This window comes from Dasypus novemcinctus, chromosome X (genome assembly GCF_030445035.2).
Source record: "Dasypus novemcinctus isolate mDasNov1 chromosome X, mDasNov1.1.hap2, whole genome shotgun sequence".
Lineage (NCBI taxonomy): Eukaryota > Metazoa > Chordata > Mammalia > Cingulata > Dasypodidae > Dasypus > Dasypus novemcinctus.
Genome location: NC_080704.1, coordinates 161,818,053 through 161,825,724, shown reverse-complemented (window position 1 = coordinate 161,825,724; position 7,672 = coordinate 161,818,053). Strand labels below are relative to the sequence as shown.

General features: G+C 38.4%; 1 pseudogene; it reads left to right on the top strand.

The window, feature by feature from the left end:
* Window positions 1-6,715: 6,715 nt before the first annotated feature.
* Window positions 6,716-7,451, top strand: LOC101413760 (F-actin-capping protein subunit alpha-2-like; annotated as a pseudogene).
* The last annotated feature ends 221 nt before the right edge of the window (window positions 7,452-7,672 follow it).

Genomic DNA, 7,672 nt, shown 5'->3' with positions numbered 1-7,672 from the left:
CAGTGAACATGAAAATAAGACATTTGAAATCATCAAGTCTGAGAAGAAGAAAAAAGAATGAAGAAAAGCAAACACAGCCTGAGGAACCTGTGGCACACTATCAAGCATACCAATATATGCATTTTGGGAATCCCAGAAGGAGCAGAAAGAGTATATTCAGAAAAACAACAGCTAAAAATGACCCAAATTTAATGAAAAAACAGGAATGCACACATCTAAGATGCTAAATGAACTGCAAACAGGATAAACCCAAATACACCCACACTACACTGGGTTATGGAGACATGTCAAAGAGAAAGAGACAATTCTAAAAGCTGCAAGAAAGAAGCAACCTGTCATACACAAGGAAGCCACAATAAGATTAAATGCTTACTTCTCATCAGAAACCATGAGGCAAGAAGATAGTAGAATGGCACATTTAATGTATTGAAAGCAAAAAACTACCAACCAAGAATTCTGTATCTGGCAAAGTTTTAGTAATACAAGGTAGTGAGGATACCACAACACCATAAATATGAGCACCTGCACTGAATGTATGCTTGGGAGGGGTTGAGAGGAGCAAGTTTGTTTTCTATGTTCCCACAATTAAAATTGTACAACTAAAGAGACAATGCCAATTAAATGCACTACATGATCCTGGATGGGTTTTATCAAGGGAAAAGTTTCAGAAGGATGTTACCGAAACATATGAAAAATTGAAATATAGACTATAAGCTTTATGTCAATGTTAAATTTCTTGAACTTGGTCACTAAATTCAACGTGGTTACATAAGTGAATATTCTTGATCTTAGGAATTGTACATGGCAGGATTAAGGGCTCAAGAAGCATGAGGCATACAGCCTATACTCAAGTGTTCAGAAAATGGGTTGATAAATAGAGAGATAGATGGATTGATAGATTGATGGACAGATAGAATTATATAGCAAATGTGGCAAAATGTTAAAATGGGAGGATAGCGGTATGTTGGAGTTCTCTGTATGGGTTTGAATTATTTTTGTAAATGTCCTATGAATTTGAAAGTATTTCAAAATAAAGAGTTAAAATTTTAAAAAGTAAAGCAATGGAGAAAAATATGCCATGAAAAATAACACTAAAGAAAGCTGGAATAGCTATATTACTTTCAGACAAAGTATACTTCAGAACAAAGAAAATTATGAGAGATGAAGAGGAGCATTATATAACAATAAAGGGATCAATTCATCAAAAAGACATAATTATCCTTAACGTGTTTACACCTGAAAAAAAGAGTACCAACTACATGATAAAAAAACTGACAACTGAAAGGAGAAACAGATCTACTATTATAGTTGGAGAAATCAACACTACTTTGTAAGTAATTGAAAGATCCAGCAGGCAAAATATCAGTAAGAATATAGTTGAACTGCATACCACACACCACCATCAATCAACTTGATCTTACTGAAATTTATACAGTATTCCATAAAACAATATAATACATGTTTTTCTCAAGTTCACATGAACATTCGTCAAGATGGATCACATTCTAAGTCAAATAACACATCTTAGCCAATTTAAAGGAATAGAATCATACAAAGTTTGCTCTCAGTCCACAGTGGAGTTAAACTAGAAATCTGTAACTGAAAGAGAGTTGGAAAATCTCATATTTGGAGATAAACAACACACATGGGTCAAAGAAGAAGTCCCAAGAGAAATTTTAAAGTATTTTGTAACTAAGTAAAATTAAAAGTACAACTTATCAAAATGTGTGGGATGCAGTAAAAGCAGTGCTAAGAGGGAAACTTATAGCATTAAATGCAAATATAAGAAAATAGGAAAGATCTAAAATCAATAATCTAAGCTTCCACCTTAGGAAAGTAGAGGAAGAAGATCAAATTAAGGCTAAAGCATGCAGAAGAAATAGAAATCAATAAAACTGAAAACAGGGAACAATGGGTAAAATCAACGAAGCAAAAAACTAGTTATTTTCTTTGAAAAGATCAATAAAATTGATTAAACTCTAACCGGGATAGCTAAGAAATAAAAGAGAAGACACAAATTACCAAAATCAGAAATAGAAGAGAGGTTCTCACTACTAATTCTATGAACACTGCAAAGTTAATAAAGAAAAAATAGAACCAACTCTAAGGCCACACATTTGATAACTGAGAAGAAATGTACCAATTCCACCAAAGATACTGCAGCAGTTTGATATGGTTATGAATTCCAAAAATAGATACTGGATTATGTTTGTAATATGGTCTCTACCTGAGCGTGATTAAGTTATGAGTAGGGCTTTGATTGGGTCACATCATTAGGCCACAAAGGGATGGAGACTCACAAATAAAAGACATGGCAAAGGACAGAGTTGAGGGTTTCTGATGTTGGAGTTTGATGCTGAAGTCTTAAGCTGGAGCCCCAGGAAGTAAGCTCACAGAGGAAAGAGAAGCCAGCACCAGGAAGAGAGGACCTGAGCCAGGAGAGGAACACAGAGGAATAGAGATGGCTCCTTAGACACGGCAGAAACCCCACGGAGGGAGAGACAGAGCTGTTCACAGCTGACCTTGTGAAGAGAGGCAAAGCCTAGAGAGACTCATAGTCTACAGCTTCCCTTGTGGAGAAAACAAAGGAGCTGAGCCCAAAGGAACCCATGAAGCCTGAACCCTCGCAGATGTCAGCAGCCATCTTGCTCCAACACGTGAAAATAGACTTTGGTGAGTGAAGTAACTTATGCCTTATGGCCTGGTATCTGTAAGCTCCTAACCCCCCCAAAGAAAACACCCTTATAAAAACCAACCCATTTCTGGTATTTTGCATCAGCACCCCTTTGGCTAATACAGATACAAACTATGAAAACTCATTCAAGGAGGAGTGCATTACCTGTATAGCCTGTAACTAGCAAAGAAATTGAATGAACAATCAGCCAAAAAGAGAAAGTACCAGGCCTACATGGTTTCACTTTACCAAACATTAAGGAAGAAGTGGTGTCAATTATCTACAATCCCTTCTAGAAAACAGAAATAGGGAGAACACATTCTAACACATTCTGTGAAGCCAGCATTACTCTAAAACAAATACTAGATAAGATATTACAAGAAAATGAAACATGCCAGTATATGTCAAAGATGCAAAAATCCTCAACAAAATATAAGCGAATAAAATCCAAAAATGTATAAAAAGAATCATACACCACACCTAACTGGGATTTATTCCAGGGATGGAAGGCTGTGTCGACATTTGAAAATCAATAAATGTAATCTATAACATTAGACAAGAGAAGAAAATCCAAACAATCATACCGATTGATGCAGAAAAAGCATTTGACAAACACGCATTCATGATAAAGACTCTCAGACTACTAATAGAAGACACCTTCCTCAAACTTAATTTTTTAAAAATTTATAGAAATCATAGAGCTACCAGCCTCTCCCTCTTTCCCCACTAGAATGGGCATTCACTGAGGATAGGGATCCTAGCCATCCTTCTAGACACTCTCAGAAACAACATCCTCTGAATCTCCCTTCAAGCCCTTCTACAAATGATACCCAAACCCGTGGTGATGACCACTAGGTGAGCTTCAGCCCCTCAGGAACTCTTTGAGAAAAATTGACCCCTACCATCAACACTTTACAAGCCAGGGGATCCACTCCAACAGTGCACGCGTCCTGAAACTGGACTCAGAACTCGGGATTCTTCCAGGTCTGCAGTTCATACTTGCTGGCAAATTCCTCCAGGTTGTTGTTGTTGTTGTTGTTGTTGTTTTTAAGATTTTTTTCTTCTTCTTCATTTTCTTTTAAATGTTACATTTAAAAAATATGAGATCCCCATATAACCCCCACCCCCCTCACCCCACTCCTCCCACATCAACAACCTCTTCCTTCATTGTGGCACATTCACTGCACCTGGTGAATATATTTTGGAGCACTGCTGCACCACATGGACTTAAACATATCCAACTGCTTTGACATCTGGGCCAACTGGTCCTCAGCCAAGACAGTTCCTTGCTCCTTATACTTGGCCTCAGCAAGGTTCTTCTTGGTAATAGCATTAGCTCCCACCCCGTAGCAGTGCATTTCCACCCTGAGCCTGTGGGCCACCCAGCTGCTTGGACCCTGGGTCTTGGCGTTCTGGGATCTGCCACCGGCTCCCCAGTGCGAAAGTCCAGGCTGAACTCAGTTCTGAAGAATGAGGTGACAAATGTAGAGAAGGCTCTCCAGCCAGATGAATAGTATATGTGCACTTCAGGTCCTGGGTGGGGAGGATGTGTGTACCTGCATGCAAGACAGCTCACCATTAGACAGTAAATTCCTGAGGCCAGAGATCGGCACACTTTTTCTGTAAAGGGTTAAATAGTAAATACCTTTTACTTCAATCTGCACAGATACTTCACCAAAGAAGATACAGAGATGGCATTAAAGTAAAGAACATACTTAAAATCATTTGTCATTAGAGGACTACAAATTAAAACTACAATGGGCTATCACTACACACCTATTAAAATGGCTAAAATCCAAAAAACACTGATAATACCAATTGCTGGTGAGGATGCAGAGCAATAGGAACTCTCATTTATTGCCGGGAGGAGGGAGGAGGAAAAAATAACCAAAATGACGGGTGTATGTCAAAAGCACACAGGAGTCAACTGAAAGAGCTCCCAAAGGCCAAAGTTGGAACACTTCAAGCAACAAAGCAAAGTAATTTCAGATTATAAAACAAATATCCATAAATCTATACTGTGTAAATCAATGACTGAAAAATAAATAAATGGGGGAAAAGAAACAAACCTCCCATGCAGAAATTTCCAAATAATATACGTAGATATGCCACTTTCAAGGAGGTGGAACATAAATGCCACTACGTAAGTATGGGCTTCGCACAGTGATTTCCCTCTAAAGAGTAAAGTGAAGAAAGGGGAAAAACAAGTAACTTGTTTAAGTTACTAGTGATAAAAACCAAAAAATGCTACCTCAGCCAGGGTCACAGACAACAGCAACAGTGGTTTACAGTGTATACCCTTGATATGATGTGATGAAAATGGTATGTTACCTTTGTGGTCTTCTTCCAAAAGTCCCATATCCCCAGTCTGATCATGAAAACACCACCAGACAAATCCCAAATGAGGGACATTCTATAAATACCTGTCCTCAAAACTGCCAAGGTCATCAAAAACAAGGAAAGTCTGAGATATTGTCACATGCAAGAAGAGTCTAAGGCGACATGAGAACTAAAGGTAATGTGGTGAAGGGATCCTAGACATTAAGTAAAAATAAGGAAATCTGAATTATTTATGGACTGTAGCTAAAAATAATATATCAATATGGTTCATTAACTGTTACAATATTTAACATAAGATGTTAATAATATGTACCATATTTAACATAAGATGTTAATAATAGAGAAAACTGGGTGCAGGGCATATGGGAACTCTGTACTATATTCACAAATTTTCTATAGGTCAAAAACTCATCTAAAAATTTATTAAAATGTTTTTAAAAATAAGTTGGATAGGAGTACGTCATAAACATGGTGATGTAAGACATCCTCTAGAAAAAATCTCACATCAGAATCAACTAATAAAAGGAAATATCCCACTTGCTTGGAACTCTGGAAGACAACACTGGATAGAAAAAAAGGAAGAAAGAAACAGGTAGGGAAGAAAAAAAAAAAACAGGTAGGGGATGTATGTCCTGGACACACCAGCCCAGACATACTCCCTGTGCTTGGTTCCATGCAGCTGCAGCATGACTCAGATACCTCCTGCCGTGGATGCAAACTATAGAGCCACTCACAGCAGTGATTTATTAATATAACTCCATGCGAATCCAGGCACAGGGAACTAAGTCCACAGAGACCCAGGAGAGAACACAAACAGCTGAGGTATGCCACATACAAAAGTGCCACCAGGAAAAAAAAAAGCGAGAGACCATGACAAAACTGTTGGCAAGAAGTACACACATTCAACCCAGTCTCTGCTAGATTTACCTAAATGAAAAAGGGGCCTTTCTGGATTCACCCACTCTGGCTCTCCAGGGCAGGATACCATAATGGGGAAGAAACCGGAGGCAGAAAAACGTCACAGGAAAAAAAAGGGGGTTGGGGAAACTGAACTGCTGTTAGACAGGATAGGGTTCCAGAACTGGAAAAGTGGAAGGTAAAGGGGAAACTGAGTGAGGGAGAGAATTTAAACAAATAATAGGAACTGGGGAAGAAATTCTGCACAAAACCAAGCAGAAGAGATCAGGATTCCCTAAAAGGAAGAGAGGAAAGGAAGCTTTCTCCTGGAGGTAAAACAAATACACATAAAAGGGCAATCTTGGCCTGTGCAGCAAGCTACACAGCAAGATGATGACACAAAAGAAGAGAGACGGAGGGGAGAGTCAAAGCGAGATGCAGCAGAAACCAGGATCTGATGTGGCGCAAGTGACAGGGAACCTCTCTCCCACATGGGAGGTCCCCGGAATCAAATCCTGGTGAAGCCTAGAGGAGAAAACTAGAAGACAAAAAGAAACAGGCACAGAAGATCACAGAATGAATGGACACAGACAGCAAAACAGCAGGGTAGGGAGGAGGGGGAGAAAAAAAGGGGGGGCAATCTTAAAAACCGCACTGCATATCCAGGGCAAGAATAGGTGCAGAGCACCTGAGAAGATCTTAACAGTTAAACACGGGCTACTCTAAAGGTCTAGTGTCAGATGGAGCAAGTGTCAAAGAAGAGCCTTAGAAGGAAGATGGCAGATCTGGAAAAGTAGCTGTCTGATGAGGAGAAGGAAAAAAGCAGCCCATGGATTTGCACAGTATAACTTGGACCAGTTTACTCTAGTAAAAACTGAAGGTTCTGAAGATCAGGTATTGATAACAGAATATGGCGACTTGGGAAATGGAAAGCTTTTGGATCCAAAAAACAGAATCTGTTTTAAATTTGATCACTTAAGAAAGGAAGCAACTGATTCAAGACTCTAAGAAGCAGAAAATGCTCGAATCATGGAGAACTTCTATAGAAACTGCTTTGTGAGCTTATGTAGAAGAACACTACCCAAATGGAGTCAGCACGGTATATGGTTAAAAAAAGAGAGAAATGGATAGCAAACCATTAGTGCATGCATAGAAAGCCATCAGTTCCAAGCAAAAAACCTTCTGGAATGGTGGGTAGAGATCAGAGTGGAAGTTTATAATCACTCCTTCAACTACTCAAGTGGTTGGCATCTTGAATATTCATGTTCATTATTATGAAGATGGTAATGTTCAGTCAGTGAGTCATAAAGATATACAAGATTCCTTAACAGTTTCTAATGAGATATAAACAGAAAAATAACTTATTAAGATCACAGAAGTTGCAAAAAATTAATACCAGACTGCCATCAGTGAGAATTATCAGACAATGTCGGACATTACATTCAAAGCCTTGTATCAACAGTTGCCAGATATACTGACTAAGATTGATTGGAACAAGAGCCTTAGCTACAAGATTGGCAAAGAGATGCAGAATGCATAAGATGAACATTGCATGACTGGATCCTTCTAGTGTCTTTGCATTTTAAAAAATTATTATTGCAAAAGTATTCAGAATTGTCAAGCTGCAGTCAGATTGGCTATTGCCATTTAAAATCATTGTAATTAATTAGTTTTATTAGAGCACAAAGTTTAGCTAATCAACCATTATTTTTCATTTCTTTTGTTCAATGAATATTGAAAATCAGTTTAGTTTAAATGTCT